The 9146-nt window shown below is 46.0% G+C and overlaps 1 non-coding gene across 1 annotated transcript; it reads right to left on the bottom strand.

Moving 5' to 3' along the window:
• Positions 1-725: 725 nt before the first annotated feature.
• Positions 726-800, bottom strand: Trnat-ugu (transfer RNA threonine (anticodon UGU)). The gene has a single exon. It is a non-coding gene; the product is annotated as a tRNA-Thr (tRNA).
• Positions 801-9146: the final 8346 nt, after the last annotated feature.

Here is a 9146-nt window from a genome sequence, read left to right as displayed (position 1 = left end):
CTGTTTCCTGCGCATGCACCCCGACATCAATATGGGATATGATCATCATGCACACGCACACAAGCCGCACAATGGGTTGGCACACTCTGGATTAGGTGGTCGAGCAGCTGCTGGGGTATAGCCTCCCATTCTTGCACCAGTGCCTGTCGGAGCTCCTGAAGTGCCCTAGGGGTGTGAAGACGTGCAGCGATACGTCGATCGAGAGCAAACCAGACGTGCTTGATGCGGTTTAGGTCTGGAGAACAGGCAGGCCACTCCGTTCGCCTGATATCTTCTGTTTCAAGGTACTCCCCCACGATGCCTGCTCGGTGGGGATGTGCGTTATCATCTATCAGGAGGAAGGTGGGACCCACTACACCCCTGAAAAGGCGAACATACTGGTGCAAAATGACGTCCCGATACACCTGACCTGTTACATTTCATCTGTCACAGACATGCACGAGTGTAAGTGCACCAATCATAATCCCACCCCACACCATCAAACCACGACCTCTATACAGGTCCCTTTCAAGGACATTATGAGGTTGGTATCTGGTTCCTGGTCCACGCCAGATCAAAACCCAGTGAGAATCACTTTTCACTATATATGACGGTAGCATCTGTTCCCGAAAGAACAGTTACCGTTGATGACCATGCAGCTTTGCTAGAATGAAACGATAATTAAATGTACACCCTAACTGCAACCAGGCGTTGATATACTTCATTGGGGACATGTTGAAAATGTGTGCCCTGACCGGGACTCGAACCCGGGATCTCCTGCTTACATGGCAGACGCTCTATCCATCTGAGCCACCGAGGGCACAGAGAATAGTGTGCCTGCAGGGACTTATCCCTTGCACGCGCCCCGTGAGATGCACATTCCCAACAAGTCCACACCACTACATTCGTAGTGCGCCTAATAGATATTTGCCCATCATACTCATTACTCGTGGCAGATTAATCTACCAAGTCCCGTACGAGTTCGGGCATAGCATGTGCATTCGCGCAAGAACGTCAATGGCCGGGAAGCCATATTTTAACTATATATGACTCTAGTATCTGTTCCCGAAACGGTAACTGTTCTTTCGGGAACTTGTCCGTGAACATAACCTGGGACAACTGTTCCAGTGACCATGTACTGTGTTGTTGACACCAGGCTTTACGGACTCTCCTGTGACCAGGGGTCAGTAGAATGCACCTTGCAGGTCTCCGGGCGAATAAACCATGTCTGTTCAGTCGTCTGTAGACTCTGTCTGAAGACAACTGTTCCAGTGGCTGCGGTAAGGTCCCGAGCAAAGCTACTGCAGTACTCCGTGGCCGTCTGCGGGCACTGATGGTGAGATATCGGTCTTCTTGTGGTGTTGTACACTGTGGACGTCCTGTACTGTAAGGCCTTGGCACGTTTCCTGTCTCATAGAATCGTTGCCATAATCTTGAGGTCACACTTTGTGTCACACGGAGGGCCCGTGCTACGACCTGCTGTGTTTTACCAGCCTCCAGCCGCCCTAGTATTCTAACCCTCATAACGTCATCAATATGTGTTTTTTGAGTCGTTTTCAACATTAGCACGTCTGAGAACGTCTTCGCACTTACTCGCTGCACCGTTCTCTGACATGCACCAACACACCTTTGTGTATGTGGACTGCTGCCAGCGCCACCGTGCGACGACCTCAGGTCTAATACACCACATGGTCTTACCCCGATATGATTTAAACCCGCAAACAGCCCACCAGAGCGTTGTTTCACCATGTTGTTGTTGTTGTTGTGGTCTTCAGTCCTGAGACTGGTTTGATGCAGCTCTCCATGCTAGTCTATCCTGTCCAAGCTTTTTCATCTCCCAGTACCTACTGCAACGTACATCCTTCTGAATCTGTTTGGTGTATTCATCTCTTGGTCTCCCTCTACGGTTTTTACCCTCCACGCTGCCCTCCAATACTAAATTGGTGATCCCTTGATGCCTCAGAACATGTCTTACCAACCGATCCCTTCTTCTATTCAAGTTGTGCCACAAAATTCTCTTCTCCCCAATCCTATTCAGTATCTCCTCATTAGTTATATGATCTACCCATCTAATCTTCAGCATTCTTCTGTAGCACCACATTTCGAAATCTTCTATTCTCTTTTTGTCCAAACTAGTTATCGTCCATGTTTCACTTCCATCCATGGCTACGCTCCATACAAATACTTTCAGAAACGACTTCCTGACACTTAAATCTATACTCGATGTAAACAAATTTCTCTTCTTCAGAAACGCTTTCCTTGCCATTGCCAGTCTACATTTTATATACTCTCTACTTCGACCATCATCAGTTATTTTGCTCCCCAAATAGCAAAAATCCTTTACTACGTTAAGTGTCTCATTTCCTAATCTAATCCCCTCAGCAAGACCTGACTTAATTTGACTACATTCCATTATCCACGTTTTGCTTTTGTTGATGTTTATCTTATATCCTCCTTTCAAGACACTATCCATTCCGTTCAACTGCTCTTCCAGGTCCTTTGCTGTTTCTGACAGAATTGCAATGTCATCGGCGAACCTCAAAGTTTTTATTTCTTCTCCATGGATTTTAATACCTACTGCGAATTTTTATTTTGTTTCCTTCAGTGCTTGCTCAATATACAGACTGAATAACATCGGGGATGGGCTACAACCCTGTCTCACTCCCTTCCCAACCACTGCTTCCTTTTCATCCCCCTCGACTCTTATAACTGCCATCTGATTTCTGTACAAATTGTAAATAGCTTTTCGCTCCTTGTATTTTACCGCTGCCACCTTCAGAATTTGAAATAGAGTATTCCAGTCAACATTGTCAAAAGCTTTCTCTAAGTCTACAAATGCTAGAAACGTAGGTTTGCCTTTCCTTAATCTAGCTTCTAAGGTAAGTCGTAGAGTCAATATTGCCTCACGTGTTCCAATATTTCTACGGAATCCAAACTGATCTTCCCCGACGTCGGCTTCTCCCAGTTTTTCCATTCGTCTGTAAAGAATTCGCGTTAGTATTTTCCATCCGTGACTTATTAAACTGATTGTTCGATAATTTTCACATCTTTCCACACCTGTTTTCTTTGGGATTGGAATTATTATATTCTTCTTGAAGTCTGAGGGTATTTCGCCAGTCTCATACATGTTGCTCACCAGATGGTAGAGTTTTGATAGGATTGGCTCTCCCAAGGCCGTCAGTAGTTCTTATGGAATGTTGTTTACTCCCGGGTCCTTGTTTCGACTGAGGTCTTTCAGTGCTCTTTCAAACTCTTCACGCAGTATCGTATCTCCCATTTCATCTTCATCTACCTCCTCTTCCATTTCCATCGCCTCTGTATAGACCCTCTATATACTCCTTCCACCCTTCTGCTTTCCCCAGTTTGCTTAGAACTGGGTTTCCATCTGAGCTCTTGATATTCATACAAGTGGCTCTCTTTTCTCCAAAGGTCTCTCTAATTTTCCTGTAGGCAGTATCTATCTTACCCCTAGTGAGATAAGGCTCTACATCCTTAAATTTGTCCTCTAGCCATCCCTGCTTAGCCATTTTGCACTTCTGTTTCACCATGTATGAGCATTATCCTTAATTTACGAGCACGAGTGTAGTTCGGTGTCTGCTGGGGATGACTAGTGCTTTGCCGTACACCAGTGGGGAGTCACACGCTGCTCCTACTGAGGGGTGAGGTGAGGCGAGCGGACGCACCCTGTCGGCGACGGCGAGGCAGAGCGCGCAGGCCAGCGGGGCGTTCCGCTGCCCCTCCGGGTCCCGGGTGTCGAGCGGAGCGCCGTGTGTCGGGATGTGCACCGTGGACCGCCGCGGACGCGCCGCCGCCACGAGCTGTGACGCTGCCATCAACACCAGCGCCGCCAGCACCAGCATCACCTGCTAACACGGCGGACCCACAACATTTTCCCACACAAGACTCTTACCATTTGGAGCCCCCCCCCACTTGCCGCTTTTCCCTCGTAGACTTTCACCCGCGGCAGCTTCCGCTACTAAATGGGAGACGCACTGAATCTGAACCTTGTACGTGGCCGCCTCTGGCGCACCTGCCATCTGGAAACCCCAATCGGCTGCTACCAATTGTGAGCCAGCCGGAGTGGCCGAGCGGTTCTAGGCGCTACAGTCTCGAACCGCGCGACCGCTACGGTTGCAGGTTCTAATCCTGCCTCGGGCATGGATGTGTGTGATGTCCTTAGGTTAGTTAGGTTTAAGTAGTTCTAAGTTCTAGGGGACTGATCACCTCAGAAGTTAAGTCCCATTCTGCTCAGAGCCATTTGAACCATTTATTTCTTATTTTTTAAATTTTTTTTTTTACCAATTTGATATGTCCTGCATAGACAGCTTCCAGTTGTTGCGCCTCTGGCGCCGCTCTCACCTTGGCGCCTCAAGCAATACCCTACGCTCAGCTGACAAAAGTTCTGGTGTACTACCTCACCACCTAAACCTTTAAGCACTTAACCTGTATCGGTATGAACGAGGTCTGTTCAAAAAAATTCCGTAACATACGTAATTTCGATCCTGTGGTGTGTCGGAGCGAAATGCGGTTGGAATCACTGCACACGCCTGTGTTTTATGTCTAACTTCCGGAAGTTTCATTGTTGTTTGTCTGTTAGTTATTGTTCAGTGCTGTATTGACCACTGTATTGTGTCGCACAGTTTGCGAATTTTGAGATGGCAGTATTAGAGGAGCAACGCGTCTGCATTAGATTTGGCGTGAAACTCAAGAAAACCTTTACAGGGAAACACCAAATGCAGGAAGCCTACGGTCGTGAGTACTCAAGCAGTACCGGTGTTACGAATGGTTTACACAGTTTAAAAATGGCCAGACGGGTGTTTGACTCGTTCAGGACGCCCTTAGACATCGACCGACGACGTTCATGTTAGGAACGTCAATGTAACTGTGTGTTGCGGGCTTTCAAATACTACGTACCCTCCGACTCTGAGTTGCAATGTTAAAATGTTTGGCTGGTTTCGTTGTCTAGGGGCTGGGAAACGTAGTTGCCGCATTACAGACCAAATACTGCTGAGTCTACAGTATACGATAAGAATACAAAAAAATGGTTCAAATGGGTCTGAGCACTATGGGACTTAACTTCTAAGGTCATCAGTCCCCTAGAACTTAGAACTACTTAAATCTAACTAACCTAAGGACATCACACACATCCATGCCCGAGGCAGGATTCGAACCTGCGAGCGTAACAGCCGCGCGCGGTTCCGGACTGAAGCGCCTAGAACCGCTCGGCCACAAAGGCCGGCGATAAGAATACACACATGAATCGAATGGTCGAAGGTTTCTATCACTCGGCAATTGCGAATTATGAATGTAACATATAAATTTATAAATGAAAGAGTGCAATTAAATAAAATCTGCAGGTACTATCTTAACGACTTTAAATGATGAGTACGATAGTAGAAGTACTTTTGAGAATGTGGTATATTTCTGCAAAACACTTATTGGTGTCAATGGTCCAGCAATTGAATAAAATATAAGTTGAATAACAGGGAAACAATAGATTCCTACTGCACGTAATTAGTTATGAACGACAACATAGTTCGCGAGATATTCGCTGCTAAACGCACACTACGTCTTCACTGCAGAAGCCACGGAAATCTCACAAGTGCACAAGTCGGCACTCCAAAGTATTTCTATCTCTCGCGACCACGCGCAAACCGCTCCACTCTCTCCAAGTCTCTGTCGCGATTGTACGTCCGTCACGCTGTACTGTCCGCGTCCAGCACTCACTCCCTGTGCCGTGCTCTCCAGAACTCCCTTCCTCTCTCGAAACGGTCCTCCTCCCCCACTTCCATACAATCTCACCGTTAACGAGCGCTCTGATTGGCTAGAGCGCTCCCTCCATGTCTCCAAGTGAACGTACACTCACAAACACACAAACATATTTAAGCACATACAAAATACTGGAGTTCATTTAAATAACTGAAATTAAATAAATATTCCTACAGCTAAATACGCTCTAACGCATATTATTAAATACATAAACAATTAAGAAAACATATCAAAAGAAAAGAAGCAAAAGGTAGGCCAGGAGCCTAATGTCTCTGTGCTTTCTAAAACACAGTAAATAATTGACCAGTTTCTTCATGAATAGTATACATCGGGCATTAACAAAGACATAAATGAATCAATACATTTATAAGCATGCTGCTACCGTTTTTTCGTGTAACTGTGGAGTACTTATAGCCTGACGCGAGCGATAGTAATCGGCCACTTTGACCTCCACTCACTCATGTACTATTTAAGTTACAAGCCTGTAATTCATACCAATTTAGGTTTACGCTAACAGCTTTCTAAACACATGGCGATTGACAAAATCGGATGAAGCGTTTATATTTTGGAAATTGGTTGCTGGGTGTTAAAAAATGGTTCAAATGGCTCTGAGCACTATGGGACTTAACTTCTGAGGTCATCAGTCCCCTAGAACTTAGAACTACTTCAACCTAACTAACCTAAGGACATCACACACATTCATGCCTGAGGCAGGATTTGAACCTGCGACCGTAGCGGTCGCGCGGTTCCAGACTGTAGCGCCTAGAACCGCTCGGCCACTCTGGCCGGCGCTGGGTGTTACTTTCTAAAACACGTCGATCGACGAAATCGGACGAGCCGCTTAGATTTTAGAAATTCGTTGCTGGGTGTTACTTGTATAATTTACCGTAAGATCCTAAACTTTAAACTAATAAAGAGATTAAAAATCTGATTACACCATCAGAATCGTCGTGCAAATAATGGTAATCCACATGTTTCTTTTTGAAGTATCATGATTCATCTGGCTACTATTAATTTCAGTACGAACCGTGAAATGTCTGCCATTAAGGTTTCATAAAGTCCGCCATCTTTGGAACTCCCGGCATTGACATCTCCTTCATCGACACAACGCACCGTCCTCGTCACAGCGGAATTCCCAGCCACGCGACTGGACCATGCGCTGGGGCTACCCCTCTCGTCCGGCTAACGTTTGGCACCACTTGTGTTTGCCGCCGGGCCCCGGCTTTGACTACCGTCCTGTGCGGCCGCCCCAATTCCGCACATATTTCCAGGGCGCCACAACTCACTCGTTACTTCACAGTGCGGCAATCGAAGACTATCGGTCCGAGAGGTTGCAGGAGAATGTAACATTTGAGTTGTATCATGTCATGAAATCCTGACAGTATCTTTGCCGCCAAGTTCGTCCCATTGCTCAAGACTCAAGGCTGGAAAAGACCATCGCCTCGCAATCTGTGAAGAGGTTTTGGATCGCGCAAATAAGAACGAGACGTTCCTTAAGAGAATCATAAGTAGTGACGAGACGTGGGTCTAAGATCATGATGTTGAGACCAAGGTTCAGTCGCCGGCCGCAGTGGCCGAGTGGTTCTAGGCGCTTCAGTCTGGATGCACGCGACTGCTACGGCCGCAAGTTCGAATCCTGCCTCGGGCATGGATGTGTGTGATGTCCTTAGGTTAGTTAGGTTTAAGTAGTTCTAAGTTCTAGGGGACTGATGGCCTCAGATGTCAAGTCGCATAGTGCTCAGAGCCATTTGAACCATTTTGAACCAAGGTTCAGTCTTCACAACGGGTCGGGAGAGCTTCTCCAAGATCAAAAAAATCTCATCCGGTCGGATCAATTGTCAAAGCCATGCTGATAGTTTTCTTCTACTTTGAAGTACTAGCTCGTCATGAATTCGTGCCACAGGGACGAACTGTTAATCGATGGTACTATCGGGACGTGTCGCGAATTTTGCGAGAAAATGTGAGAAGGAAACGGCCTGACATTTGGCGAGACTTCATGGCTGTTGCATGACGATAACGCACCCGCACATTCATCGCTGTTGGTGTGTGACTGTTGCACAAAATACGAAATCACTGTGCTGCCTCAGCCACCGTGCCCTCCATACCTGGTCCCCGCTGACTTTTTTTATTTCCAAAGTTGAAAACCCTTTTGAAAGGACGAAGATTTGCAGCGATAGACAAAATAAAAGAAAACTGGCTTCGCGCGATCCAGCAAGAGGCGTACCAAGTCTGCTTCCGGAAGTGGAAACGAAGTTGGGAGCTGCGTATCAATTGTGGAAGAGAGTATTTCGGAGACCATGCGCAATAAGTAAAAGGCAAGAGTAGAAATAATTTGTGGACAAAGTTCCGGAATTTTTTGAACAGACTTCGTACACTTGAAACGGAAAATCAACGTCACATATCTTCCTATGGCAAACCGCGCAGTTTCTAAAATCGCGATTCGGTAACAAATGATATTCCCAACATCAGTGTGGACCGCTTTCCACTGTACACAATTTCGGAATTAATTTCGGCCAGATATGAGCCGCGCTAGTCGACACCGCAACGACTTCAATTCACACACCTGTAGAACAAGATGTTCTGTTAACAACACTGTGAAAAAAAAAGTAACTAATGGATATCTGCCGCCATGTCAGTCGTGCTCTCGATGTATATCGCTTGCGAGTGATCTTGGAAATTGCCCAAAATGCATCAAACTTGTTTGGAACAGGCAGAACAAAGAATTAGTATCATAAAAGCAAAGCAACAACACAGTACTACAGCAATTATGCCTTTTCCCGACCACTGCTCGGCTGTCACTTAATGTAATAACTCGAGCTTACTACAAAAAGGTACTCCGTAGTTTCTACTACCAACGAAAAATTTAGGGGTCGTAATTGTTACATGATATACTCATCCTGGTTTGGTTTGGATTTCCCTAGTAATTCAGCAGATGCCGGGGTGGCCACTATCAATATTTTCTCACTGGATGATTACTTGCGTGTAATGGCATCCATCAAAGGATGGCGTTTAAATTTTACTTACAGCAGCTGCGGCGTAATGCGCTGCTGCTGCGACGGATGAATGATCGGGATTATGTGACGTTCATATTAACGAAAATGTTTGTTATGAAATATTTACTTTAAGATGGTTATTAATTTACTGAGCGGACAGGGGTACGTACAAGAACTTGTCAACCATAGGGCAGGAAGAGCACTGATTATTTACTGCCGCAAGTTCAATTTGACCAGGATAGCAATTATATACCCGACGTAAGAATAGAAGTCTGCCGTCAAGTTTTCAGAACTGCAATGCACGTCTGCTGGACCGGGGCTTTCATGTGACTGTTCCACCTTCTGAACGTAGTAAGAGTCTAATAATAATGGTTTCGTTCCAAAGATGGTATTCTACTCACAATA

This window comes from Schistocerca serialis, chromosome 2 (genome assembly GCF_023864345.2).
Source record: "Schistocerca serialis cubense isolate TAMUIC-IGC-003099 chromosome 2, iqSchSeri2.2, whole genome shotgun sequence".
NCBI classification, from domain to species: domain Eukaryota; kingdom Metazoa; phylum Arthropoda; class Insecta; order Orthoptera; family Acrididae; genus Schistocerca; species Schistocerca serialis.
The sequence above is the reverse complement of the archived record's forward strand: the minus strand, read 5'-3'. Positions and strand labels throughout refer to the sequence as shown.